Genomic DNA, 27155 nt, shown 5'->3' with positions numbered 1-27155 from the left:
CTCACCGAGAGTCGGTTTGTAAAACGATTCTCACCCAGAGTCGGTGTGTGAAACGATTCTCACCGAGAGTCGGTGTGTGAAACGATTCTCACCGAGAGTCGGTGTGTAAAATGAATCTCACCGAGAGTCGGTGTGTGAAACGATTCTCACCGAGAGTCGGTGTGTGAAACGATTCTCACCGAGAGTCGGTGTGTGAAACGATTCTCACCGAGAGTCGGTGTGTAAAACGATTCTCACCGAGAGTCGGTGTGTGAAACGATTCTCGCCCCGAGTCGGTGTGTGAAACGATTCTCGCCCAGAGTCGGTGTGTGAAACGATTCTCGCCGAGAGTCGGTGTGTAAAACGATTCTCGCCGAGAGTCGGTGTGTAAAACGATTGTCGCCGAGAGTCGGTGTGTAAAACGATTGTCGCCGAGAGGAGGTGTGTAAAACGATTCTCGCCGAGAGTCGGTGTGTAAAACGATTCTCGCCGAGAGTGTGTGTAAAACGATTCTCACCCAGAGTCGGTGTGTGAAACGATTCTCACCGAGAGTCGGTGTGTGAAACGATTCTCACCGAGAGTCGGTGTGTGAAACGATTCTCACCGAGAGTCGGTGTGTGAAACGATTCTCACCGAGAGTCGGTGTGTGAAACGATTCTCACCGAGAGTCGGTGTGTGAAACGATTCTCACCGAGAGTCGGTGTGTGAAACGATTCTCACCGAGAGTCGGTGTGTGAAACGATTCTCACCGAGAGTCGGTGTGTGAAACGATTCTCACCGAGAGTCGGTGTGTAAAACGATTCTCGCCCCAAGTCGGTGTGTGAAACGATTCTCACCGAGAGTCGGTGTGTGAAACGATTCTCACCGAGAGTCGGTGTGTGAAACGATTCTCACCGAGAGTCGGTGTGTTAAACGATTCTCACCGAGAGTCGGTGTGTGAAACGATTCTCACCGAGAGTCGGTGTGTGAAACGATTCTCACCGAGAGTCGGTGTGTGAAACGATTCTCACCGAGAGTCGGTGTGTAAAACGATTCTCGCCCCGAGTCGGTGTGTGAAACGATTCTCACCGAGAGTCGGTGTGTGAAACGATTCTCACCGAGAGTCGGTGTGTAAAACGATTCTCGCCCCGAGTCGGTGTGTGAAACGATTCTCACCGAGAGTCGGTGTGTAAAACGATTCTCGCCCCGAGTCGGTGTGTAAAACGATTCTCACCGAGAGTCGGTGTGTGAAACGATTCTCACCGAGAGTCGGTGTGTGAAACGATTCTCACCGAGAGTCGGTGTGTGAAACGATTCTCACCGAAAGTCGGTGTGCAAAACGATTCTCGCCGAGAGTCGGTGTGTGAAACGATTCTCACCGAGAGTCGGTGTGTAAAACGATTCTCACCGAGAGTCGGTGTGTGAAACGATTCTCACCGAGAGTCGGTGTGTGAAACGATTCTCACCGAGAGTCGGTGTGTAAAATGAATCTCACCGAGAGTCGGTGTGTAAAACGATTCTCACCCAGAGTCTGTGTGTAAAACGATTCTCACCGAGAGTCGGTGTGTGAAACGATTCTCACCGAGAGTCGGTGTGTAAAATGAATCTCACCGAGAGTCGGTGTGTAAAACGATTCTCACCCAGAGTCTGTGTGTAAAACGATTCTCACCGAGAGTCGGTGTGTGAAACGATTCTCACCGAGAGTCGGTGTGTGAAACGATTCTCACCGAGAGTCGGTGTGTAAAACGATTCTCACCGAGAGTCGGTGTGTAAAACGATTCTCACCCCGAGTCGGTGTGTAAAACTATTCTCGCCGAGAGTCGGTGTGTAAAACGATTCTCGCCGAGAGTCGGTGTGTGAAACGATTCTCGCCGAGAGTCGGTGTGTGAAACGATTCTCGCCGAGAGTCGGTGTGTGAAACGATTCTCGCCGAGAGTCGGTGTGTGAAACGATTCTCGCCGAGAGTCGGTGTGTGAATCGATTCTCGCCGAGAGTCGGTGTGTGAAACGATTCTCGCCGAGAGTCGGTGTGTAAAACGATTCTCACCCAGAGTCGGTGTGTAAAACGATTCTCACCGAGAGTGTGTGTAAAACGATTCTCGCCGAGAGTCGGTGTGTAAAACGATTCTCACCCTGAGTCGGTGTGTAAAACGATTCTCAACGTGAGTGTGTGTAAAACCATTCTCACCCCGAGTCGGTGTGTAAAACGATTCTCGCCCTGAGTCGGTGTGTAAAACGATTCTCACCGAGAGTGTGTGTAAAACGATTCTCACCGAGAGTCGGTGTGTGAAACGATCCTCACCGAGAGTCGGTGTGTAAAGGAATCTCACCAAGAGTCAGTGTGTGAAACGATTCTCACCGAGAGTCGGTGTGTAAAACGATTCTCACCGAGAGTCGGTGTGTAAAACGATTCTCACCCAGAGTCGGTGTGTAAAACGATTCTCGCCCCAAGTCGGTGTGTGAAACGATTCTCACCGAGAGTCGGTGTGTGAAACGATTCTCACCGAGAGTCGGTGTGTAAAACGATTCTCACCGAGAGTCGGTGTGTGAAACGATTCTCACCGAGAGTCGGTGTGTGAAACGATTCTCACCGAGAGTCGGTGTGTGAAACGATTCTCACCGAGAGTCGGTGTGTGAAACGATTCTCACCGAGAGTCGGTGTGTAAAACGATTCTCGCCCCGAGTCGGTGTGTGAAACGATTCTCACCGAGAGTCGGTGTGTGAAACGATTCTCACCGAGAGTCGGTGTGTAAAACGATTCTCGCCCCGAGTCGGTGTGTGAAACGATTCTCACCGAGAGTCGGTGTGTAAAACGATTCTCGCCCCGAGTCGGTGTGTAAAACGATTTCTCACCGAGAGTCGGTGTGTAAAACGATTCTCACCGAGAGTCGGTGTGTGAAACGATTCTCGCCGAGAGTCGGTGTGTAAAACGATTCTCACCGAGAGTCGGTGTGTGAAACGATTCTCGCCGAGAGTCGGTGTGTGAAACGATTCTCGCCGAGAGTCGGTGTGTAAAACTATTCTCGCCGAGAGTCGGTGTGTAAAACGATTCTCGCCGAGAGTCGGTGTGTGAAACGATTCTCACCGAGAGTCGGTGTGTGAAACGATTCTCGCCGAGAGTCGGTGTGTGAAACGATTCTCGCCGAGAGTCGGTGTGTGAAACGATTCTCGCCGAGAGTCGGTGTGTGAAACGATTCTCGCCGAGAGTCGGTGTGTGAAACGATTCTCACCCAGAGTCGGTGTGTAAAATGATTCTCACCCAGAGTCGGTGTGTAAAACGATTCTCACCGAGAGTGTGTGTAAAACGATTCTCGCCGAGAGTCGGTGTGTAAAACGATTCTCACCCTGAGTCGGTGTGTAAAACGATTCTCAACGTGAGTGTGTGTAAAACCATTCTCACCCCGAGTCGGTGTGTAAAACGATTCTCGCCCTGAGTCGGTGTGTAAAACGATTCTCACCGAGAGTGTGTGTAAAACGATTCTCACCGAGAGTCGGTGTGTGAAACGATTCTCACCGAGAGTCTGTGTGTAAAACGATTCTCACCGAGAGTCGGTGTGTGAAACGATCCTCACCGAGAGTCGGTGTGTAAAGGAATCTCACCAAGAGTCAGTGTGTGAAACGATTCTCACCGAGAGTCGGTGTGTAAAACGATTCTCACCGAGAGTCGGTGTGTAAAACGATTCTCACCCAGAGTCGGTGTGTAAAATGATTCTCACCGAGAGTCGGTGTGTAAAACGATTCTCACCGAGAGTCGGTGTGTGAAACGATTCTCACCGAGAGTCGGTGTGTGAAACGATTCTCACCGAGAGTCGGTGTGTGAAACGATTCTCACCGAGAGTCGGTGTGTGAAACGATTCTCACCGAGAGTCGGTGTGTAAAACGATTCTCGCCCCGAGTCGGTGTGTGAAACGATTCTCACCGAGAGTCAGTGTGTGAAACGATTCTCACCGAGAGTCGGTGTGTGAAACGATTCTCGCCCCGAGTCGGTGTGTGAAACGATTCTCACCGAGAGTCGGTGTGTGAAACGATTCTCACCGAGAGTCGGTGTGTGAAACGATTCTCACCGAGAGTCAGTGTGTGAAACGATTCTCACCCAGAGTCGGTGTGTGAAACGATTCTCACCGAGAGTCGGTGTGTAAAACGATTCTCGCCCCGAGTCGGTGTGTGAAACGATTCTCACCGAGAGTCGGTGTGTAAAACGATTCTCACCGAGAGTCGGTGTGTAAAACGATTCTCACCGAGAGTCGGTGTGTGAAACGATTCTCACCGAGAGTCGGTGTGTGAAACAATTCTCACCCAGAGTCGGTGTGTAAAACGATTCTCGCCGAGATTCGGTGTGTAAAACGATTCTCGCCGAGAGTCGGTGTGTGAAACGATTCTCGCCGAGAGTCGGTGTGTGAAACGATTCTCGCCGAGAGTCGGTGTGTGAAACGATTCTCGCCGAGAGTCGGTGTGTGAAACGATTCTCGCCGAGAGTCGGTGTGTGAAACGATTCTCACCGAGAGTCGGTGTGTGAAACGATTCTCGCCGAGAGTCGGTCTGTAAAACGATTCTCACCCAGAGTCGGTGTGTAAAACGATTCTCACCGAGAGTCGGTGTTTAAAACGATTCTCACCCTGAGTCGGTGTGTAAAACGATTCTCACCGAGAGTCGGTGTGTGAAACGATTCTCACCGAGAGTCGGTGTGTAAAACGATTCTCACCGAGAGTCGGTGTGTAAAACGATTCTCACCGAGAGTCGGTGTGTAAAACGATTCTCACCGAGAGTCGGTGTGTGAAACGATTCTCACCGAGAGTCGGTGTGTGAAACAATTCTCACCCAGAGTCGGTGTGTAAAACGATTCTCGCCGAGATTCGGTGTGTAAAACGATTCTCACCGAGAGTCGGTGTGTGAAACGATTCTCGCCGAGAGTCGGTGTGTGAAACGATTCTCGCCGAGAGTCGGTGTGTGAAACGATTCTCGCCGAGAGTCGGTGTGTGAAACGATTCTCGCCGAGAGTCGGTGTGTGAAACGATTCTCGCCGAGAGTCGGTGTGTGAAACGATTCTCACCGAGAGTCGGTGTGTGAAACGATTCTCACCGAGAGTGTGTGTAAAACGATTCTCACCGAGAGTGTGTGTAAAACGATTCTCACCGAGAGTGTGTGTAAAACGATTCTCACCGAGAGTCGGTGTGTGAAACGATTCTCACCGAGAGTCGGTGTGTAAAACGATTCTCACCGAGAGTCGGTGTGTAAAACGATTCTCGCCGAGAGTCGGTGTGTAAAACGATTCTCACCCAGAGTCGGTGTGTAAAACGATTCTCACCGAGAGTCGGTGTGTAAAACGATTCTCACCGAGAGTCGGTGTGTAAAACGATTCTCACCCCGAGTCGGTGTGTGAAACGATTCTCACCGAGAGTCGGTGTGTAAAACGATTCTCACCGAGAGTGTGTGTAAAACGATTCTCGCCGAGAGTCGGTGTTTAAAACGATTCTCACCCTGAGTCGGTGTGTAAAACGATTCTCAACGAGAGTGTGTGTAAAACGATTCTCACCCCGAGTCGGTGTGTAAAACGATTCTCGCCCCGAGTCGGTGTGGAAAACGATTCTCACCGAGATTCGGTGTGTAAAACGATTCTCGCCGAGAGTCGGTGTGTAAAACGATTCTCACCGAGAGTCGGTGTGTAAAACGATTCTCACCCAGAGTCGGTGTGTGAAACGATTCTCACCGAGAGTCGGTGTGTGAAACGATTCTCACCGAGAGTCGGTGTGTAAGACGATTCTCGCCGAGAGTCGGTGTGTGAAACGATTCTCACCGAGAGTCGGTGTGTGAAACGATTCTCACCGAGAGTCGGTGTGTAAAACGATTCTCGCCGAGAGTGGGTGTGTGAAACGATTCTCGCCGAGAGTCGGTGTGTAAAACGATTCTCACCGAGAGTCGGTGTGTGAAACGATTCTCACCGAGAGTGTGTGTAAAACTATTCTCACCCTGAGTCGGTGTGTAAAACGATTCTCGCCGAGAGTCGGTGTGTAAAACGATTCTCACCCAGAGTCGGTGTGTGAAACGATTCTCACCGAGAGTCGGTGTGTGAAACGATTCTCACCGAGAGTCGGTGTGTGAAACGATTCTCACCGAGAGTCGGTGTGTAAAACGATTCTCGCCCCAAGTCGGTGTGTGAAACGATTCTCACCGAGAGTCGGTGTGTGAAACGATTCTCACCGAGAGTCGGTGTGTGAAACGATTCTCACCGAGAGTCGGTGTGTGAAACGATTCTCACCGAGAGTCGGTGTGTGAAACGATTCTCACCGAGAGTCGGTGTGTGAAACGATTCTCACCGAGAGTGTGTGTAAAACGATTCTCGCCCCGAGTCGGTGTGTGAAACGATTCTCACCGAGAGTCGGTGTGTGAAACGATTCTCACCGAGAGTCGGTGTGTGAAACGATTCTCACCGAGAGTCGGTGTGTGAAACGATTCTCACCCAGAGTCGGTGTGTAAAACGATTCTCGCCCCGAGTCGGTGTGTGAAACGATTCTCACCGAGAGTCGGTGTGTAAAACGATTCTCGCCCCGAGTCGGTGTGTAAAACGATTCTCGCCCCGAGTCGGTGTGTGAAACGATTCTCACCGAGAGTCGGTGTGTAAAACGATTCTCGCCCCGAGTCGGTGTGTGAAACGATTCTCACCGAGAGTCGGTGTGTAAAACGATTCTCGCCCCGAGTCGGTGTGTAAAACGATTCTCACCGAGAGTCGGTGTGTGAAACGATTCTCACCGAGAGTCGGTGTGTGAAACGATTCTCACCGAAAGTCGGTGTGTAAAACGATTCTCGCCGAGAGTCGGTGTGTGAAACGATTCTCACCGAGAGTCGGTGTGTAAAACGATTCTCACTGAGAGTCGGTGTGTGAAACGATTCTCACCGAGAGTCGGTGTGTGAAACGATTCTCACCGAGAGTCGGTGTGTAAAATGAATCTCACCGAGAGTCGGTGTGTAAAACGATTCTCACCCAGAGTCTGTGTGTAAAACAATTCTCACCGAGAGTCGGTGTGTGAAACGATTCTCACCGAGAGTCGGTGTGTAAAATGAATCTCACCGAGAGTCGGTGTGTAAAACGATTCTCACCCAGAGTCTGTGTGTAAAACGATTCTCACCGAGAGTCGGTGTGTGAAACGATTCTCACCGAGAGTCGGTGTGTGAAACGATTCTCACCGAGAGTCGGTGTGTAAAACTATTCTCGCCGAGAGTCGGTGTGTGAAACGATTCTCGCCGAGAGTCGGTGTGTGAAACGATTCTCGCCGAGAGTCGGTGTGTGAAACGATTCTCGCCGAGAGTCGGTGTGTGAAACGATTCTCGCCGAGAGTCGGTGTGTGAAACGATTCTCGCCGAGAGTCGGTGTGTGAAACGATTCTCGCCGAGAGTCGGTGTGTGAAACGATTCTCGCCGAGAGTCGGTGTGTAAAACGATTCTCACCCAGAGTCGGTGTGTAAAACGATTCTCACCGAGAGTGTGTGTAAAACGATTCTCACCGAGAGTCGGTGTGTAAAACGATTCTCGCCGAGAGTCGGTGTTTGAAACGATTCTCACCCTGAGTCGGTGTGTAAAACGATTCTCAACGTGAGTGTGTGTAAAACCATTCTCACCCCGAGTCGGTGTGTAAAACGATTCTCGCCCTGAGTCGGTGTGTAAAACGATTCTCACCGAGAGTGTGTGTAAAACGATTCTCACCGAGAGTCGGTGTGTGAAACGATTCTCACCGAGAGTCTGTGTGTAAAACGATTCTCACCGAGAGTCGGTGTGTGAAACGATCCTCACCGAGAGTCGGTGTGTAAAGGAATCTCACCAAGAGTCAGTGTGTGAAACGATTCTCACCGAGAGTCGGTGTGTAAAACGATTCTCACCGAGAGTCGGTGTGTAAAACGATTCTCACCCAGAGTCGGTGTGTAAAATGATTCTCACCGAGAGTCGGTGTGTAAAACGATTCTCACCGAGAGTCGGTGTGTGAAACGATTCTCACCGAGAGTCGGTGTGTGAAACGATTCTCACCGAGAGTGTGTGTAAAACGATTCTCGCCCCGAGTCGGTGTGTGAAACGATTCTCACCGAGAGTCGGTGTGTGAAACGATTCTCACCGAGAGTCGGTGTGTAAAACGATTCTCGCCCCGAGTCGGTGTGTAAAACGATTCTCACCGAGAGTCGGTGTGTAAAACGAATCTCACCTAGAGTCGGTGTGTGAAACGATTCTCACCGAGAGTCGGTGTGTAAAACGATTCTCACCCAGAGTCGGTGTGGAAAAGGATTCTCACCGAGAGTCGGTGTGTAAAACGATTCTCACCCAGAGTCGGTGTGTAAAACGATTCTCGCCCAGAGTCGGTGTGTAAAACGATTCTCGCCCAGAGTCGGTGTGTAAACCGATTCTCGCCGAGAGTCGGTGTGTAAAACGATTCTCGCCGAGAGTCGGTGTGTAAAACGATTCTCACCGAGAGTCGGTGTGTAAAACGATTCTCGCCGAGAGTCGGTGTGTAAAACGATTCTCGCCCTGAGTCGGTGTGTAAAACGATTCTCACCGAGAGTGTGTGTAAAACTATCCTCACCACGAGTCGGTGTGTAAAACGATTCTCGCCCTGAGTCGGTGTGTAAAACGATTCTCACCGAGAGTCGGTGTGTGAAACGATTCTCACCGAGAGTCGGTGTGTGAAACGATTCTCACCGAGAGTCGGTGTGTGAAACGATTCTCACCGAGAGTCGGTGTGTGAAACGATTCACACCGAGAGTCGGTGTGTAAAACGATTCTCACCGAGAGTCGGTGTGTGAAACGAATCTCACCGAGAGTCGGTGTGTGAAACGATTCTCACCGAGAGTTGGTGTGTAAAACGATTCTCACCGAGAGTCGGTGTGTAAAACGATTCTCACCCAGAGTCGGTGTGGAAAAGGATTCTCACCGAGAGTCGGTGTGTAAAACGATTCTCACCGAGAGCCGGTGTGTGAAACGATTCTCACCGAGAGTCGGTGTGTGAAACGATTCTCACCGAGAGTCGGTGTGTAAAACGATTCTCGCCCCGAGTCGGTGTGTGAAACGATTCTCACCGAGAGTCGGTGTGTAAAACGATTCTCACCGAGAGTCGGTGTGTAAAACGATTCTCACCGAGAGTCGGTGTGTGAAACGATTCTCACCCAGAGTCGGTGTGTGAAACGATTCTCACCCAGAGTCGGTGTGTGAAACGATTCTCACCGAGAGTCGGTGTGTAAAACGATTCTCGCCCCGAGTCGGTGTGTGAAACGATTCTCACCGAGAGTCGGTGTGTAAAACGATTCTCACCGAGAGTCGGTGTGTAAAACGATTCTCACCGAGAGTCGGTGTGTGAAACGATTCTCACCGAGAGTCGGTGTGTAAAACAATTCTCACCCAGAGTCGGTGTGTAAAACGATTCTCGCCGAGATTCGGTGTGTAAAACGATTCTCGCCGAGAGTCGGTGTGTGAAACGATTCTCGCCGAGAGTCGGTGTGTGAAACGATTCTCGCCGAGAGTCGGTGTGTGAAACGATTCTCGCCGAGAGTCGGTGTGTGAAACGATTCTCGCCGAGAGTCGGTGTGTGAAACGATTCTCGCCCAGAGTCGGTGTGTGAAACGATTCTCACCGAGAGTCTGTGTGTGAAACGATTCTCGCCGAGAGTCGGTGTGTGAAACGATTCTCACCGAGAGTCGGTGTGTGAAACGATTCTCACCGAGAGTCGGTGTGTGAAACGATTCTCGCCGAGAGTCGGTCTGTAAAACGATTCTCACCCAGAGTCGGTGTGTAAAACGATTCTCACCGAGAGTGTGTGTAAAACGATTCTCGCCGAGAGTCGGTGTGTAAAACGATTCTCACCCTGAGTCGGTGTGTAAAACGATTCTCAACGAGAGTGTGTGTAAAACGATTCTCACCGAGAGTCGGTGTGTGAAACGATTCTCGCCCTGAGTCGGTGTGTAAAACGATTCTCACCGAGAGTGTGTGTAAAACGATTCTCACCGAGAGTCGGTGTGTGAAACGATTCTCACCGAGAGTCGGTGTGTGAAACGATTCTCACCGAGAGTGTGTGTAAAACGATTCTCACCGAGAGTCGGTGTGTGTAAAACGATTCTCACCCCGAGTCGGTGTGTGAAACGATTCTCACCGAGAGTCGGTGTGTAAAACGATTCTCGCCCTGAGTCGGTGTGTAAAACGATTCTCACCGAGAGTGTGTGTAAAACGATTCTCACCGAGAGTCGGTGTGTGAAACGATTCTCACCGAGAGTCTGTGTGTAAAACGATTCTCACCGAGAGTCTGTGTGTAAAACGATTCTCACCGAGAGTCGGTGTGTGAAACGATCCTCACCGAGAGTCGGTGTGTAAAGGAATCTCACCAAGAGTCAGTGTGTGAAACGATTCTCACCGAGAGTCGGTGTGTAAAACGATTCTCACCGAGAGTCGGTGTGTAAAACGATTCTCACCCAGAGTCGGTGTGTAAAATGATTCTCACCGAGAGTCGGTGTGTAAAACGATTCTCACCGAGAGTCGGTGTGTGAAACGATTCTCACCGAGAGTCGGTGTGTGAAACGATTCTCACCGAGAGTGTGTGTAAAACGATTCTCACCGAGAGTCGGTGTGTAAAACGATTCTCGCCGAGATTCGGTGTGTAAAACGATTCTCGCCCCGAGTCGGTGTGTGAAACGATTCTCACCGAGAGTCGGTGTGTAAAACGATTCTCACCGAGAGTCGGTGTGTAAAACGATTCTCACCGAGAGTCGGTGTGTGAAACGATTCTCACCGAGAGTCGGTGTGTAAAACAATTCTCACCCAGAGTCGGTGTGTAAAACGATTCTCGCCGAGATTCGGTGTGTAAAACGATTCTCGCCGAGAGTCGGTATGTGAAACGATTCTCGCCGAGAGTCGGTGTGTGAAACGATTCTCGCCGAGAGTCGGTGTGTGAAACGATTCTCGCCCAGAGTCGGTGTGTGAAACGATTCTCGCCGAGAGTCGGTCTGTAAAACGATTCTCACCCAGAGTCGGTGTGTGAAACGATTCTCACCCAGAGTCGGTGTGTGAAACGATTCTCACCGAGAGTCGGTGTGTAAAACGATTCTCGCCCCGAGTCGGTGTGTGAAACGATTCTCACCGAGAGTCGGTGTGTGAAACGATTCTCACCGAGAGTCGGTGTGTAAAACGATTCTCACCGAGAGTCGGTGTGTGAAACGATTCTCACCCAGAGTCGGTGTGTGAAACGATTCTCACCGAGAGTCAGTGTGTGAAACGATTCTCACCCAGAGTCGGTGTGTGAAACGATTCTCACCGAGAGTCGGTGTGTAAAACGATTCTCGCCCCGAGTCGGTGTGTGAAACGATTCTCACCGAGAGTCGGTGTGTAAAACGATTCTCACCGAGAGTCGGTGTGTAAAACGATTCTCGCCGAGAGTCGGTGTGTAAAACGATTCTCGCCCAGAGTCGGTGTGTAAAACGATTCTCACCGAGAGTCGGTGTGTGAAACGATTCTCACCGAGAGTCGGTGTGTAAAACGATTCTCGCCGAGAGTCGGTGTGTAAAACGATTCTCACCGAGAGTCGGTGTGTGAAACGATTCTCACCGAGAGTCGGTGTGTAAAACAATTCTCACCCAGAGTCGGTGTGTAAAACGATTCTCGCCGAGATTCGGTGTGTAAAACGATTCTCGCCGAGAGTCGGTGTGTGAAACGATTCTCGCCGAGAGTCGGTGTGTGAAACGATTCTCACCGAGAGTCGGTGTGTGAAACGATTCTCGCCGAGAGTCGGTGTGTGAAACGATTCTCACCGAGAGTCGGTGTGTGAAACGATTCTCGCCGAGAGTCGGTGTGTGAAACGATTCTCGCCGAGAGTCCGTGTGTGAAACGATTCTCGCCGAGAGTCGGTGTGTGAAACGATTCTCACCGAGAGTCGGTGTGTGAAACGATTCTCACCGAGAGTCGGTGTGTGAAACGATTCTCGCCGAGAGTCGGTCTGTAAAACGATTCTCACCCAGAGTCGGTGTGTAAAACGATTCTCACCGAGAGTGTGTGTAAAACGATTCTCGCCGAGAGTCGGTGTGTAAAACGATTCTCACCCTGAGTCGGTGTGTAAAACGATTCTCAACGAGAGTCGGTGTGTAAAACGATTCTCACCCAGAGTCGGTGTGGAAAACGATTCTCACCGAGAGTCGGTGTGTGAAACGATTCTCGCCCTGAGTCGGTGTGTAAAACGATTCTCACCGAGAGTGTGTGTAAAACGATTCTCACCGAGAGTCGGTGTGTGAAACGATTCTCACCGAGAGTCGGTGTGTGAAACGATTCTCACCGAGAGTGTGTGTAAAACGATTCTCACCGAGAGTCGGTGTGTGTAAAACGATTCTCACCCCGAGTCGGTGTGTGAAACGATTCTCACCGAGAGTCGGTGTGTAAAACGATTCTCGCCCTGAGTCGGTGTGTAAAACGATTCTCACCGAGAGTGTGTGTAAAACGATTCTCACCGAGAGTCGGTGTGTGAAACGATTCTCACCGAGAGTCTGTGTGTAAAACGATTCTCACCGAGAGTCTGTGTGTAAAACGATTCTCACCGAGAGTCGGTGTGTAAAGGAATCTCACCAAGAGTCAGTGTGTGAAACGATTCTCACCGAGAGTCGGTGTGTAAAACGATTCTCACCGAGAGTCGGTGTGTAAAACGATTCTCACCCAGAGTCGGTGTGTAAAATGATTCTCACCGAGAGTCGGTGTGTAAAACGATTCTCACCGAGAGTCGGTGTGTGAAACGATTCTCACCGAGAGTCGGTGTGTGAAACGATTCTCACCGAGAGTGTGTGTAAAACGATTCTCACCGAGAGTCGGTGTGTGAAACGATTCTCACCGAGAGTCGGTGTGTGAAACGATTCTCACCGAGAGTCGGTGTGTAAAACGATTCTCACCGAGAGTCGGTGTGTGAAACGATTCTCACCGAGAGTCGGTGTGTAAAACAATTCTCACCCAGAGTCGGTGTGTAAAACGATTCTCGCCGAGATTCGGTGTGTAAAACGATTCTCGCCCCGAGTCGGTGTGTGAAACGATTCTCACCGAGAGTCGGTGTGTAAAACGATTCTCACCGAGAGTCGGTGTGTAAAACGATTCTCACCGAGAGTCGGTGTGTGAAACGATTCTCACCGAGAGTCGGTGTGTAAAACAATTCTCACCCAGAGTCGGTGTGTAAAACGATTCTCGCCGAGATTCGGTGTGTAAAACGATTCTCGCCGAGAGTCGGTGTGTGAAACGATTCTCGCCGAGAGTCGGTGTGTGAAACGATTCTCGCCGAGAGTCGGTGTGTGAAACGATTCTCGCCCAGAGTCGGTGTGTGAAACGATTCTCACCCAGAGTCGGTGTGTAAAACGATTCTCACCGAGAGTCGGTGTGTAAAACGATTCTCACCCTGAGTCGGTGTGTAAAACGATTCTAACCGAGAGTCGGTGTGTGAAACGATTCTCACCGAGAGTCGGTGTGTAAAACGATTCTCACCCCGAGTCGGTGTGTAAAACGATTCTCACCGAGAGTCGGTGTGTGAAACGATTCTCGCCCTGAGTCGGTGTGTAAAACGATTCTAACCGAGAGTCGGTGTGTGAAACGATTCTCACCGAGAGCCGGTGTGTGAAACGATTCTCACCGAGAGTCGGTGTGTGAAACGATTCTCGCCCTGAGTCGGTGTGTAAAACGATTCTCGCCCTGAGTCGGTGTGTAAAACGATTCTCACCGAGAGTCGGTGTGTGAAACGATTCTCACCGAGAGTCGGTGTGTAAAACGATTCTCGCCCTGAGTCGGTGTGTAAAACGATTCTAACCGAGAGTCGGTGTGTGAAACGATTCTCACCGAGAGCCGGTGTGTGAAACGATTCTCGCCGAGAGTCGGTGTGTGAAACGATTCTCGCCGAGAGTCGGTGTGTAAAACGATTCTCACCGAGAGTCGGTGTGTGAAACGATTCTCACCGAGAGTCGGTGTGTAAAACGATTCTCACCGAGAGTCGGTGTGTGAAACGATTCTCACCGAGAGTCGGTGTGTAAAACGATTCTCACCGAGAGTCGGTGTGTGAAACGATTCTCACCGAGAGTCGGTGTGTAAAACGATTCTCGCCGAGAGTCGGTGTGTGAAACGATTCTCACCGAGAGTCGGTGTGTAAAACGATTCTCGCCGAGAGTCGGTCTGGAAAACGATTCTCACCCAGAGTCGGTGTGTAAAACGATTTCTCACCGAGAGTCGGTGTGTAAAACGATTCTCGCCCCGAGTCGGTGTGTGAAACGATTCTCGCCGAGAGTCGGTGTGTGAAACGATTCTCGCCGAGAGTCGGTGTGTGAAACGATTCTCGCCGAGAGTCGGTGTGTGAAACGATTCTCGCCGAGAGTCGGTGTGTAAAACGATTCTCGCCGAGAGTCGGTGTGTGAAACGATTCTCGCCGAGAGTCGGTGTGTGAAACGATTCTCACCGAGAGTCGGTGTGTGAAACGATTCTCGCCCAGAGTCGGTGTGTGAAACGATTCTCACCCAGAGTCGGTGTGTAAAACGATTCTCACCGAGAGTCGGTGTGTAAAACGATTCTCACCCTGAGTCGGTGTGTAAAACGATTCTAACCGAGAGTCGGTGTGTGAAACGATTCTCACCGAGAGTCGGTGTGTAAAACGATTCTCACCCCGAGTCGGTGTGTAAAACGATTCTCACCGAGAGTCGGTGTGTGAAACGATTCTCACCGAGAGTCGGTGTGTGAAACGATTCTCACCGAGAGCCGGTGTGTGAAACGATTCTCGCCGAGAGTCGGTGTGTGAAACGATTCACACCGAGAGTCGGTGTGTGAAACGATTCTCGCCGAGAGTCGGTGTGTAAAACGATTCTCGCCGAGAGTCGGTCTGGAAAACGATTCTCACCCAGAGTCGGTGTGTAAAACGATTTCTCACCGAGAGTCGGTGTGTAAAACGATTCTCGCCCCGAGTCGGTGTGTGAAACGATTCTCGCCGAGAGTCGGTGTGTGAAACGATTCTCGCCGAGAGTCGGTGTGTGAAACGATTCTCGCCGAGAGTCGGTGTGTGAAACGATTCTCGCCGAGAGTCGGTGTGTAAAATGATTCTCACCGAGAGTCGGTGTGTGAAACGATTCTCACCGAGAGTCGGTGTGTAAAACGATTCTCGCCGAGAGTCGGTGTGTGAAACGATTCTCGCCGAGAGTCGGTGTGTGAAACGATTCTCACCGAGAGTGTGTGTGAAACGATTCTCGCCGAGAGTCGGTGTGTAAAACGATTCTCGCCGAGAGTCGGTGTGTAAAACGATTCTCGCCGAGAGTCGGTGTGTGAAACGATTCTCACCGAGAGTCGGTGCGTGAAACGATTCTCACCGAGAGTCGGTGTGTAAAACGATTCTCACCGAGAGTCGGTGTGTGAAACGATTCTCGCCGAGAGTCGGTGTGTAAAACGATTCTCGCCGAGAGTCGGTGTGTGAAACGATTCTCGCCGAGAGTCGGTGTGTGAAACGATTCTCGCCGAGAGTCGGTGTGTGAAACGATTCTCGCCCCGAGTCGGTGTGTAAAACGATTCTCACCGAGAGTCAGTGTGTGAAACGATTCTCACCGAGAGTCGGTGTGTAAAACGATTCTCGCCCCGAGTCGGTGTGTGAAACGATTCTCACCGAGAGTCGGTGTGTGAAACGATTCTCACCGAGAGTCGGTGTGTAAAATGAATCTCACCGAGAGTCAGTGTGTGAAACGATTCTCACCGAGAGTCGGTGTGTAAAATGAATCTCACCGAGAGTCAGTGTGTGAAACGATTCTCACCCAGAGTCGGTGTGTGAAACGATTCTCACCGAGAGTCGGTGTGTAAAACGATTCTCGCCCCGAGTCGGTGTGTAAAACGATTCTCACCGAGAGTCGGTGTGTAAAACGATTCTCACCCAGAGTCGGTGTGTAAAACGATTCTCACCGAGAGTCGGTGTGTGAAACGATTCTCGCCGAGAGTCGGTGTGTAAAACGATTCTCGCCGAGAGTCGGTGTGTAAAACGATTCTCACCCAGAGTCGGTGTGTAAAACGATTCTCGCCGAGAGTCGGTGTGTAAAACGATTCTCACCGAGAGTCGGTGTGTAAAACGATTCTCACCCAGAGTCGGTGTGTAAAACGATTCTCGCCGAGAGTCGGTGTGTGAAACGATTCTCGCCGAGAGTCGGTGTGTAAAACGATTCTCGCCGAGAGTCGGTGTGTGAAACGATTCTCGCCGAGAGTCGGTGTGTGAAACGATTCTCACCGAGAGTCGGTGTGTGAAACGATTCTCACCGAGAGTCGGTGTGTAAAACGATTCTCACCCAGAGTCGGTGTGTAAAACGATTCTCACCCAGAGTCGGTGTGTGAAACGATTCTCACCGAGAGTCGGTGTGTAAAATGATTCTCACCCAGAGTCGGTGTGTAAAACGATTCTCGCCGAGAGTCGGTGTGTAAAACGATTCTCGCCGAGAGTCGGTGTGTGAAACGATTCTCGCCGAGAGTCGGTGTGTGAAACGATTCTCGCCGAGAGTCGGTGTGTGAAACGATTCTCACCGAGAGTCGGTGTGTAAAACGATTCTCACCCAGAGTCGGTGTGTAAAACGATTCTCGCCGAGAGTCGGTGTGTGAAACGATTCTCACCGAGAGTCGGTGTGTGAAACGATTCTCGCCGAGAGTCGGTGTGTGAAACGATTCTCACCGAGAGTCGGTGTGTGAAACGATTCTCGCCGAGAGTCGGTGTGTGAAACGATTCTCGCCGAGAGTCGGTGTGTGAAACGATTCTCGCCGAGAGTCGGTGTGTGAAACGATTCTCGCCCAGAGTCGGTGTGTGAAACGATTCTCGCCGAGAGTCGGTGTGTAAAACGATTCTCACCGAGAGTCGGTGTGTAAAACGATTCTCACCGGGAGTCGGTGTGTGAAACGATTCTCACCGAGAGTCGGTGTGTAAAACGATTCTCGCCCTGAGTCGGTGTGTAAAACGATTCTAACCGAGAGTCGGTGTGTAAAATGATTCTCGCCCCGAGTCGGTGTGTAAAACGATTCTCGCCCTGAGTCGGTGTGTAAAACGATTCTAACCGAGAGTGTGTGTAAAACGATTCTCACCTGGAGTCGGTGTGTGAAACGATTCTCACCGAGAGTCGGTGTGTAAAACGATTCTCACCGAGAGTCGGTGTGTGAAACGATTCTCGCCGAGAGTCGGTGTGTGAAACGATTCTCGCCGAGAGTCGGTGTGTAAAACGATTCTCGCCGAGAGTCGGTCTGGAAAACGATTCTCACCCAGAGTCGGTGTGTAAAACGATTTCTCACCGAGAGTCGGTGTGTAAAACGATTCTCGCCCCGAGTCGGTGTGTGAAACGATTCTCACCGAGAGTCGGTGTGTGAAACGATTCTCACCGAGAGTCGGTGTGTGAAACGATTCTCACCGAGAGTCGGTGTGTAAAACGATTCTCGCCGAGAGTCGGTGTGTGAAACGATTCTCACCGAGAGTGTGTGTAAAACGAATCTCACCGAGAGTCGGTGTGTAAAACGATTCTCGCCCTGAGTCGGTGTGTGAAACGATTCTCGCCGAGAGTCGGTGTGTGAAACGATTCTCGCCGAGAGTCGGTGTGTGAAACGATTCTCGCCCTGAGTCGGTGTGTGAAACGATTCTCGCCGAGAGTCGGTGTGTAAAACGAATCTCACCGAGAGTCGGTGTGTAAAACGATTCTCGCCCTGAGTCGGTGTGTGAAACGATTCTCGCCAAGAGTCGGTGTGTGAAACGATTCTCGCCGAGAGTCGGTGTGTGAAACGATTCTCGCCGAGAGTCGGTGTGTGAAACGATTCTCGCCGAGAGTCGGTGTGTGAAACGATTCTCGCCGAGAGTCGGTGTGTGAAACGATTCTCGCCGAGAGTCGGTGTGTGAAACGATTCTCGCCCCGAGTCGGTGTGTGAAACGATTCTCACCGAGAGTCGGTGTGTGAAACGATTCTCACCGAGAGTCGGTGTGTAAAACGATTCTCACCCCGAGTCGGTGTGTAAAACGATTCTCGCCCTGAGTCGGTGTGTAAAACGATTCTAACCGAGAGTCGGTGTGTAAAACGATTCTCACCCCGAGTCGGTGTGTAAAACGATTCTCGCCCTGAGTCGGTGTGTAAAACGATTCTAACCGAGAGTCGGTGTGTGAAACGATTCTCGCCGAGAGTCGGTGTGTGAAACGATTCTCACCGAGAGCCGGTGTGTGAAACGATTCTCGCCGAGAGTCGGTGTGTGAAACGATTCTCGCCCAGAGTCGGTGTGTAAAACGATTTCTCACCGAGAGTCGGTGTGTAAAACGATTCTCGCCCCGAGTCGGTGTGTGAAACGATTCTCGCCGAGAGTCGGTGTGTGAAACGATTCTCGCCGAGAGTCGGTGTGTGAAACGATTCTCGCCGAGAGTCGGTGTGTGAAACGATTCTCGCCGAGAGTCGGTGTGTAAAACGATTCTCGCCGAGAGTCGGTGTGTGAAACGATTCTCACCGAGAGTGTGTGTGAAACGATTCTCGCCGAGAGTCGGTGTGTAAAACGATTCTCGCCGAGAGTCGGTGTGTGAAACGATTCTCACCGAGAGTCGGTGTGTGAAACGATTCTCACCGAGAGCCGGTGTGTAAAACGATTCTCGCCCAGAGTCGGTGTGTGAAACGATTCTCGCCCAGAGTCGGTGTGTGAAACGATTCTCGCCGAGAGTCGGTGTTTGAAACGATTCTCGCCGAGAGTCGGTGTGTGAAACGATTCTCGCCCCGAGTCGGTGTGTGAAACGATTCTCACCGAGAGTCGGTGTGTAAAACGATTCTCGCCCCGAGTCGGTGTGTGAAACGATTCTCACCGAGAGTCGGTGTGTGAAACGATTCTCACCGAGAGTCGGTGTGTAAAATGAATCTCACCGAGAGTCAGTGTGTGAAACGATTCTCACCGAGAGTCGGTGTGTAAAATGAATCTCACCGAGAGTCAGTGTGTGAAACGATTCTCACCCAGAGTCGGTGTGTGAAACGATTCTCACCGAGAGTCGGTGTGTAAAACGATTCTCGCCCCGAGTCGGTGTGTAAAACGATTCTCATCGAGAGTCGGTGTGTAAAACGATTCTCACCGAGAGTCGGTGTGTGAAACGATTCTCACCGAGAGTCGGTGTGTAAAACGATTCTCGCCGAGAGTCGGTGTGTGAAACGATTCTCGCCGAGAGTCGGTGTGTGAAACGATTCTCGCCGAGAGTCGGTGTGTGAAACGATTCTCACCGAGAGTCGGTGTGTAAAACGATTCTCACCCAGAGTCGGTGTGTAAAACGATTCTCGCCGAGAGTCGGTGTGTGAAACGATTCTCACCGAGAGTCGGTGTGTGAAACGATTCTCGCCGAGAGTCGGTGTGTGAAACGATTCTCGCCGAGAGTCGGTGTGTGAAACGATTCTCGCCGAGAGTCGGTGTGTGAAACGATTCTCGCCGAGAGTCGGTGTGTGAAACGATTCTCGCCGAGAGTCGGTGTGTGAAACGATTCTCGCCCAGAGTCGGTGTGTGAAACGATTCTCGCCGAGAGTCGGTGTGTAAAACGATTCTCACCGAGAGTCGGTGTGTAAAACGATTCTCACCGGGAGTCGGTGTGTGAAACGATTCTCACCGAGAGTCGGTGTGTAAAACGATTCTCGCCCTGAGTCGGTGTGTAAAACGATTCTAACCGAGAGTCGGTGTGTAAAATGATTCTCGCCCCGAGTCGGTGTGTAAAACGATTCTCGCCCTGAGTCGGTGTGTAAAACGATTCTAACCGAGAGTGTGTGTAAAACGATTCTCACCTGGAGTCGGTGTGTGAAACGATTCTCACCGAGAGTCGGTGTGTAAAACGATTCTCACCGAGAGTCGGTGTGTGAAACGATTCTCGCCGAGAGTCGGTGTGTGAAACGATTCTCGCCGAGAGTCGGTGTGTAAAACGATTCTCGCCGAGAGTCGGTCTGGAAAACGATTCTCACCCAGAGTCGGTGTGTAAAACGATTTCTCACCGAGAGTCGGTGTGTAAAACGATTCTCGCCCCGAGTCGGTGTGTGAAACGATTCTCACCGAGAGTCGGTGTGTGAAACGATTCTCACCGAGAGTCGGTGTGTAAAGGAATCTCACCGAGAGTCGGTGTGTGAAACGATTCTCGCCGAGAGTCGGTGTGTGAAACGATTCTCACCGAGAGTGTGTGTGAAACGATTCTCGCCGAGAGTCGGTGTGTGAAACGATTCTCGCCGAGAGTCGGTGTGTGAAACGATTCTCGCCGAGAGTCGGTGTGTGAAACGATTCTCGCCGAGAGTCGGTGTGTGAAACGATTCTCGCCGAGAGTCGGTGTGTGAAACGATTCTCGCCGAGAGTCGGTGTGTGAAACGATTCTCGCCCCGAGTCGGTGTGTGAAACGATTCTCACCGAGAGTCGGTGTGTAAAACGATTCTCGCCCCGAGTCGGTGTGTGAAACGATTCTCACCGAGAGTCGGTGTGTGAAACGATTCTCACCGAGAGTCGGTGTGTAAAATGAATCTCACCGAGAGTCAGTGTGTGAAACGATTCTCACCGAGAGTCGGTGTGTAAAATGAATCTCACCGAGAGTCAGTGTGTGAAACGATTCTCACCCAGAGTCGGTGTGTGAAACGATTCTCACCGAGAGTCGGTGTGTAAAACGATTCTCGCCCCGAGTCGGTGTGTAAAACGATTCTCACCGAGAGTCGGTGTGTAAAACGATTCTCACCGAGAGTCGGTGTGTGAAACGATTCTCACCGAGAGTCGGTGTGTGAAACGATTCTCGCCGAGAGTCGGTGTGTGAAACGATTCTCGCCGAGAGTCGGTGTGTGAAACGATTCTCACCGAGAGTCGGTGTGTAAAACGATTTCTCACCGAGAGTCGGTGTGTGAAACGATTCTCACCGAGAGTGTGTGTGAAACGATTCTCACCGAGAGTCGGTGTGTGAAACGATTCTCGCCCCGAGTCGGTGTGTGAAACGATTCTCACCGAGAGTCGGTGTGTAAAACGATTCTCGCCCCGAGTCGGTGTGTGAAACGATTCTCGCCGAGAGTCGGTGTGTAAAACGATTCTCACCGAGAGTCGGTGTGTGAAACGATTCTCACCGAGAGTCGGTGTGTAAAACGATTTCTCACCGAGAGTCGGTGTGTAAAACGATTCTCGCCGAGAGTCTGTGTGTGAAACGTTTCTCGCCGAGAGTCGGTGTGTGAAACGATTCTCGCCGAGAGTCGGTGTGTAAAACGATTCTCACCGAGAGTCGGTGTGTGTAAAACGATTCTCGCCGAGAGTCGGTGTGTGAAACGATTCTCACCGAGAGTCGGTGTGTAAAACGATTCTCACCGAGAGTGTGTGTGAAACGATTCTCACCGAGAGTTGTGTAAAACGATTCTCACCCAGAGTCGGTGTGTGAAACGATTCTCACCCAGAGTCGGTGTGTGAAACGATTCTCACCGAGAGTCGGTGTGTGAAACGATTCTCGCCCAGAGTCGGTGTGTGAAACGATTCTCACCCAGAGTCGGTGTGTAAAACGATTCTCACCGAGAGTCGGTGTGTGAAACGATTCTCACCCAGAGTCGGTGTGTAAAACGATTCTCACCGAGAGTCGGTGTGTGAAACGATTCTCACCGAGAGTCGGTGTGTAAAACGATTCTCACCGAGAGTCGGTGTGTAAAACGATTCTCACCCCGAGTCGGTGTGTAAAACGATTCTCACCGAGAGTCGGTGTGTGAAACGATTCTCACCCAGAGTCGGTGTGTAAAACGATTCTCACCGAGAGTCGGTGTGTGAAACGATTCTCACCGAGAGTCGGTGTGTAAAACGATTCTCACCGAGAGTCGGTGTGTAAAACGATTCTCACCGAGAGTCGGTGTGTAAAACGATTCTCACCCCGAGTCGGTGTGTAAAACGATTCTCACCGAGAGTCGGTGTGTAAAACGATTCTCACCCCGAGTCGGTGTGTAAAACGATTCTCACCGAGAGTCGGTGTGTGAAACGATTCTCACCGAGAGTCGGTGTGTGAAACGATTCTCACCGAGAGTCGGTGTGTGAAACGATTCTCACCGAGAGTCGGTGTGTAAAACGATTCTCGCCGAGAGTCGGTGTGTAAAACGATTCTCGCCGAGAGTCGGTGTGTAAAACGATTCTCACCGAGAGTCGGTGTGTAAAACGATTCTCACCGAGAGTCGGTGTGTGAAACGATTCTCGCCGAGAGTCGGTGTGTGAAACGATTCTCGCCGAGAGTCGGTGTGTAAAACGATTCTCACCCAGAGTCGGTGTGTAAAACGATTCTCACCGAGAGTCGGTGTGTAAAACGATTCTCGCCCAGAGTCGGTGTGTGAAACGATTCTCACCGAGAGTGTGTGTGAAACGATTCTCACCCAGAGTCGGTGTGTAAAACGATTCTCACCCCGAGTCGGTGTGTAAAACGATTCTCGCCCTGAGTCGGTGTGTAAAACGATTCTCACCGAGAGTCGGTGTGTTAAACGATTCTCACCGAGAGTGTGTGTAAAACGTTTCTCACCCAGAGTCGGTGTGTTAAATGATTCTCACCGAGAGTCGGTGTGTAAAACGATTCTCACCGAGAGTCGGTGTGTAAAACGTTTCTCGCCCTGAGTCGGTGTGTAAAACGATTCTCACCGAGAGTGTGTGTAAAACGATTCTCACCCAGAGTCGGTGTGTAAAACGATTCTCACCGAGAGTCGGTGTGTAAAACGATTCTCACCGAGAGTCGGTGTGTAAAACGATTCTCGCCCCGAGTCGGTGTGTAAAACGATTCTCACCGAGAGTGTGTGTAAAACGATTCTCACCCAGAGTCGGTGTGTAAAACGATTCTCACCGAGAGTCGGTGTGTAAAACGATTCTCACCCAGAGTCGGTGTGTAAAACGATTCTCACCGAGAGTCAGTGTGTGAAACGATTCTCACCCAGAGTCGGTGTGTAAAACGATTCTCACCGAGAGTCGGTGTGTAAAACGATTCTCACCCAGAGTCGGTGTGTAAAACGATTCTCACCCAGAGTCGGTGTGTAAAACGATTCTCACCCAGAGTCGGTGTGTGAAATGATTCTCGCCGAGAGTCGGTGTGTAAAACGATTCTCGCCGAGAGTCGGTGTGTAAAACGATTCTCACCGAGAGTCGGTGTGTAAAACGATTCTCACCGAGAGTGGGTGTGTGAAACGATTCTCGCCGAGAGTCGGTGTGTTAAACGATTCTCACCGAGAGTCGGTGTGTAAAACGATTCTCACCGAGAGTCGGTGTGTAAAACGATTCTCGCCGAGAGTCGGTGTGTAAAATGATTCTCGCCCCGAGTCGGTGTGTAAAACGATTCTCACCGAGAGTTGGTGTGTAAAACGATTCTCGCCGAGAGTCGGTGTCTAAAACGATTCTCACCGAGAGTCGGTGTGTGAAACGATTCTCACCGAGAGTCGGTGTGTGAAACGATTCTCACCCCGAGTCGGTGTGTAAAACGATTCTCACCGAGAGTCGGTGTGTAAAACGATTCTCACCCCGAGTCGGTGTGTAAAATGATTCCTTTTTCCCACAGGGTCGAGAGAGGCGACAAGGATTCCTGGGGGTCCCTGGAGTGGAGGTGAGAATCGGATCAGCCCACTCAATAACCATCCCTTCCACAAACCAGGAACTCATCGTTTACACTGTAAAACATCACCTTCCAACTGAGGTCTCCATCACTTGAGCTGAACGGAACCCTGTGGGCCTCAGCTCATCTCTGCCCCCTCTCCTCAGCCCCACCTTTATCAATTCATCCCCGCCTGCAAATTTACAAGTTCCATTTTAAAGCCCCACGTTTGGAACTTTCGTAAAAGCCTTCTGCAAGTGCCTATAAATCACTTCCACTGAACAGCACTCAGTGACGAGTTCAGACGGCCTTTCAATTCCACTGGTTTATTGAGGTGTGACCATGAGATTCTAATCCTACACTGCCCACAGAGAGTGTGACACACCCGATCCAAAATGGGGAAAGGCTCAAATCAGTCAGTTGTTGAGCAGTTTAAGGTGTGTTGAGAGCAGGGGTGGGAACAAATGCTGTTTGGATCATTTTAACTGACGACCAAGGATTCAACAGTGCCACTGGTGGACACTCATCAACCACTCCGAGGTTAAGGTCAAGGTCAAAGTTCCAGGAGGTAATCTGCACAAATATATCAGTAAAACTGTACAGGAGGAGAGACAGGGCGATAGTCCGTCAGAGGAGGTCACAACGCAGGGCGATAGTCCGTCAGACTGGCAGTGATTACAGCACGGGGGGATAGACTGGTGGTGATTACAGCACGGGGGGATAGACTGGCGGTGATTACAGCACGGGGGGATAGACTTGCAGTGATTACAGCACGGGGGGATAGACTGGCGGTGATTACAGCACGGGGGGATAGACTGGCGGTGATTACAGCACGGGGGGATAGACTGGCGGTGATTACAGCACGGGGGGATAGACTGGCGGTGATTACAGCACGGGGGGATAGACTGGTGGTGATTACAGCACAGGGGGATAGACTGGTGGTGATTACAGCACGGGGGGATAGACTGGCGGTGATTACAGCACGGGTGGATAGACTGGCGGTGATTACAGCACGGGGGGATAGACTGGCAGTGATTACAGCACGGGGGGATAGACTGGCAGTGATTACAGCACGGGGGGATAGACTGGCAGTGATTACAGCACGGGGGGATAGACTGGCGGTGATTACAGCACGGGGGGATAGACTGGTGATGATTACAGCACGGGGGGATAGACTGGCGGTGATTACAGCACGGGGGGATAGACTGGTGGTGATTACAGCACGGGGGGATAGACTGGTGGTGATTACAGCACGGGGGGATAGACTGGAGGTGATTACAGCACGGGGGGATAGACTGGCGGTGATTACAGCACGGGGGGATAGTTTGGCAGTGATTACAGCACGGGGGGATAGACTGGCGGTGATTACAGCACGGGGGGATAGACTGGCAGTGATTACAGCACGGGGGGATAGACTGGCGGTGATTACAGCACGGGGGGATAGACTGGCGGTGATTACAGCACGGGGGGATAGACTGGCGGTGATTACAGCACGGGGGGATAGACTGGCGGTGATTACAGCACGGGGGGATAGACTGGCGGTGATTACAGCACGGGGGGATAGACTGGCGGTGATTGCAGCACGGGGGGATAGACTGGTGGTGATTACAGCACGGGGGGATAGACTGGCGGTGATTACAGCACGGGGGGATAGACTGGCGGTGATTACAGCACGGGGGGATAGACTGGCGGTGATTACAGCACGGGGGGATAGACTGGCGGTGATTGCAGCACGGGGGGATAGACTGGTGGTGATTGCAGCACGGGGGGATAGACTGGTGGTGATTACAGCACGGGGGGATAGACTGGCAGTGATTACAGCACGGGGGGATAGACTGGTGGTGATTGCAGCACGGGGGGATAGACTGGCGGTGATTACAGCACGGGGGGATAGACTGGCAGTGATTACAGCACGGGGGGATAGACTGGCGGTGATTACAGCACGGGGGGATAGACTGGCGGTGATTACAGCACGGGGGGATAGACTGGCGGTGATTGCAGCACGGGGGGATAGACTGGTGGTGATTACAGCACGGGGGGATAGACTGGCAGTGATTACAGCACGGGGGGATAGACTGGCGGTGATTACAGCACGGGGGGATAGACTGGCGGTGATTACAGCACGGGGGGATAGACTGGCGGTGATTGCAGCACGGGGGGATAGACTGGTGGTGATTGCAGCACGGGGGGATAGACTGGCAGTGATTACAGCACGGGGGGATAGTTTGGCAGTGATTACAGCACGGGGGGATAGACGCAATGATTACAGCACAGTGGGATAGACTGGCAGTGATTACAGCACGGGGGGATAGACTGGTGGTGATTGCAGCACGGGGGGATAGACTGGCAGTGATTGCAGCACGGGGGGATAGACTGGCAGTGATTACAGCACGGAGGGATCGACTGGCAGTGATTACAGCACGGGGGGGATAGACTGGTGGTGATTGCAGCACGGGGGGATAGACTGGCAGTGATTACAGCACGGGGGGATAGACTGGCAGTGATTACAGCACGGGGGGATAGACTGGTCGTGATTGCAGCACGGGGGGATAGACTGGCAGTGATTACAGCACGGGGGGATAGTTTGGCAGTGATTACAGCACAGGGGGATAGACTGGCAGTGATTACAGCATGGGGGGATAGACTGGCAGTGATTACAGCACAGGGGGATAGACTGGCAGTGATTACAGCACGGGGGGATAGACTGGTGGTGATTACAGCACGGGGGGATAGACTGGCGGTGATTACAGCACGGGGGGATAGACTGGCAGTGATTACAGCACGGGGGGATAGACTGGCAGTGATTACAGCACGGGGGGATAGACTGGTGGTGATTACAGCACGGGGGGATAGACTGGCAATGATTACAGCACGGGGGGATAGACTGGTGGTGATTGCAGCACGGGGGGATAGACTGGCAGTGATTACAGCACGGGGGGATAGTTTGGCAGTGATTACAGCACAGGGGGATAGACTGGCAGTGATTACAGCACAGGGGGATAGACTGGCAGTGATTACAGCACGGGGGAATAGACTGGCAGTGATTACAGCACGGGGCAGCAGGACTCTTGATCAAAAGATATTATGGGCAAATCAAGACTGACACCTCACTGCCACGGCCTGGTAGTTACAGGAGCCCTGACTGTAGCTCGTTTCGCAGCTGGGAACCCATCACTGGGCCATTGTACAGGGGTGTGACTTTGTAGAGAGGATAATTCCGAAATCCAGTGGGTTGTGTTGTGTGGGATCTTCTTGTTCACATGTCCTGTCTGTCTTTCACAGGGTGTGAAAGGACGGCTTGGTGTCGAAGGCCCAGAAGGACTCTCCGGTATTAAGGTTCCCTTTCACCTTCATTGAGACATTCAACAGAAAGGAATTGGTTTCTCCTGTCCCGTCCGTTCACTGATCGCACAAGTAGATTTTAAGCCTGGGAGTTAGTGTGTGTTCATAGAATCATAGAAAGTTACAGCACAGAAGGTGGCCATTTGGCCCATCGTGCCCATGTGTGTTCTGAGCAAGTAAAGCAGCAGAGGGGATGACAGGGTGATGATTTGATGGAAGTGTTTGAAATGTTGAAGGATGTGGTGGACGAGATATAACCAGACAGTGCCCAGTGGTTGAGGTGGCTGCAACAAAGTGATTGATTCTTAATTGCCCTCTGAAATGGC

The 27155-nt window shown here is 51.4% G+C and overlaps 1 long non-coding RNA gene across 1 annotated transcript in view; it reads left to right on the top strand.

Moving 5' to 3' along the window:
* The window catches only part of LOC137309618 (uncharacterized), a 57289-nt gene extending 30441 nt beyond the window's left edge, over positions 1-26848 (top strand). Inside the window, exons 3-4 of the long non-coding RNA XR_010959911.1 lie at positions 23455-23499; positions 26770-26848. This is a non-coding gene — a long non-coding RNA (uncharacterized lncRNA). The remainder of the gene's footprint in view (positions 1-23454; positions 23500-26769) is intronic.
* Positions 26849-27155: the final 307 nt, after the last annotated feature.

This window comes from Heptranchias perlo, unplaced genomic scaffold (assembly GCF_035084215.1).
Source record: "Heptranchias perlo isolate sHepPer1 unplaced genomic scaffold, sHepPer1.hap1 HAP1_SCAFFOLD_172, whole genome shotgun sequence".
Lineage (NCBI taxonomy): Eukaryota > Metazoa > Chordata > Chondrichthyes > Hexanchiformes > Hexanchidae > Heptranchias > Heptranchias perlo.
The sequence above is the reverse complement of the archived record's forward strand: the minus strand, read 5'-3'. Positions and strand labels throughout refer to the sequence as shown.